Source organism: Octodon degus, unplaced genomic scaffold (assembly GCF_000260255.1).
Source record: "Octodon degus isolate 3935 unplaced genomic scaffold, OctDeg1.0 scaffold00093, whole genome shotgun sequence".
Lineage (NCBI taxonomy): Eukaryota > Metazoa > Chordata > Mammalia > Rodentia > Octodontidae > Octodon > Octodon degus.
In genome coordinates this window covers 1,476,429-1,479,025 of record NW_004524669.1, presented here as the reverse complement: position 1 = coordinate 1,479,025, position 2,597 = coordinate 1,476,429, and the positions used below count along the sequence as shown (strand labels likewise).

Below are 2,597 nucleotides of genomic sequence, written 5' to 3'. Positions count from 1 at the left end.
GGGCAACTGGGGATTGAACTCGGGACCTTGTGTTTGCCAGGCAGACACTTAAGCCGCTGAGCTAAGCACATGCAAATGTGCTCTACTAACTTGCAGGAAGCTGGGAAATTGATCAAATGTGTGTAGGTGGGACTAGGCCTCAGTACCTAAAGCAAACAAGCTACCTGACTCCTGAGATAAACATCTTGTCTGGTTAAGGTCAGCTATTAGTCACTAGGCAATCTTGTGCCATTTGTTACAAACTTTGCAAAAGTATAAATAAAGGATCCTTTTGTTGTGTATTTAGTCTTGCCCATCAGGTAGACTAGTGACCACCTAGCCCAGCTTTTGTCTTTTTTTCTATCACCCTGGATAGAACTGAACACAGAAAGATCAAAGGATCCATATACTTGTCAAACGTGTGTGTGTTTTTTGAATGTATTTAGTGCAGGGCCTACAGAGTCTCACTACACAGATTGAATTAGTAATAATCTTCCTGTTTTCAGCCTCTCAAGCTCTGGGATTACAGGTACACACCACCATGCCTAGTTTCAATCACCATCTCAGCACACTCCTGGGGTGGGGCCAGCATGCGCTCCAGGGGATTGAAGAACTTGCCAAACTTGTGAGGCTGAGCAGGCATCAGGCAGGGGGCTTCTCCAGATCTCTTGCTTCAGATCCAGGATCTTTCCCCTTGGGGGCCACCATGTCAAATGTTTGAGGGGGCCCTTTACATAGAATCCGATCATTTTCCCTTATGGTGTCTGCAAGCTGGCGGCTTTGCCAGGTTGAGGGTTTGGGCGAAACTGAGAAGCCTTTAAAAGTCTTGCTCTGCTACAGTGTCAGGGTGGAAGTAATCAAGGATGTGAAGACAAGGACAAGTTTCCATATGAACTTGAGAACATATCTCTGGTTTGTCTGTCTGTTCTTTCTTTGCACAAGCCATTCTGTGTGTCTGTCTGTGAGCGGCACTGTGGCAGGTGCTGGGAATGGGAGTGCTGGTGTTCCTTGTCTGTGATGTGCTCCTGCTGTACCCAGGCTAGGAAAAGCTCACGTCTGTGAGATAGGCAGGGGTGTGGATGGGGGTGAACCCGGGGCCTTGCACATGCTAAGCGGCCCCTCTCCGTGGTCTCTAAGCTACAATCCCAGACCAGATGGTACTCTAAATAAAAAACACTTGTATGTGGTTGTGGAGCGATGTTTCTGTCTGTATTAAATTACTTTTAGGTTTACTAGGCTTTGGGAAATTAAAAATAAATTTCCATCAGAGTTTTTTGAAATCAATAGGACTATATGTCTGATTATTTTATTTTTATGTATTTTTTGAATACTTTTATTTATTTTTTATTTTTGGCAGAACTGGGGATTGAACTCAGGCCCTTGTGCTTGCCAGGCAAGTGCTTATTCTATTGAGCTATCTCCCCAGCCCCTGTCTGATTTTTTAAAAATATCATTTTGTAAATATGATATTGTTAGATATCTGTCAATAATCTTTCATCAATAATATGGAAGTATGTACATTATAAAAAGAAATTACAAGTAGATTAGTAAAGATGATATGGTATGGTTCTTCAGTGTTTTTGTTTGAATGCATACAAAAATAGATTGATTTTTATTCTGTTTTTTGAGGCTCGTAAATTATTTTAATAACTCCTTTCTGTTTAGGGGTATACATTTTTCCATACATAAAGTTTTTTTTAGCACATCTCCAAGTGGTAATCATTAGTGTATCTCTTACCACAGAGCAAATTAATTACACTTGGGGGATGTCACAGCCAACACAGTAATAATTTCATTTTTTGGTAAGAAAGACCTCCTGATTGCAGCCCTGAAACATCTGTGAAAATGAATGAAAATAGGATCTTGGATATTCAAAGCCCTGTTTCTTCAGGCAAAGATTTTGAGGGAGAACCTTTAACTAATAGCCAGTTACCCATAGTGCTCTCACAGAGAAGCTGTAGCAGAATCTTTCCTCCCCAAACCCATCCTCTGTCGTGATTCTGGCCCACCACCTTTGTGGACATGCTGGGCTCAGGGGCCACAGCTCAGCTCTCCACAGATCCTGCCCCCTAAAAATAGATTAATTTTTAGAAGAGACTTGGATATTAATCATAGTATGAATCAGCACAGAAGCTTGCTAGTGAAATAATTCCTAATAAAAAGTATTTTATTAAGAGAAGTGGTATCAGTATTGATACTATGCCAGTATTCTCTATTTAAAAGGATTTAATATTTGAGGAAAGAGAGGACCAAAGGTAAAGTCTATTTATTTATTTTTGTGAGTACTGGAGATTGAACCCAGGGTCTTGTGCATGCTAGGCCAGTTCCCCATCACTGAGTTACATTCCTAGTCCCAAATAAGAAATTTAGTTAGATTAATTTAACCAGTAAATTCAAGATGCATTTATTACTGTTTAAAATTTATGTACTGTCCTCTGACAAAATTTGTCCTTGAAAGATAAAGTGACTGGGGTGAGGGTACTTGGGGGTCATCCCAGCACTTGTGGCTGAGGCAGGAGGACCGCTGCAAGTCCAAGGCCAGGCTGGCCTGCATAGTGAGTCCAAAGCCACCCTTCAACTGCATGGTGAGAACTTATCTCAAAAAGGAAAAAAAAAAA

General features: G+C 41.1%; 1 pseudogene; it reads left to right on the top strand.

Annotated features, from left to right (window-relative positions):
• LOC101572568 overlaps positions 1–2,597 on the top strand; it is an 8,809-nt pseudogene that overhangs the window by 4,377 nt on the left and 1,835 nt on the right.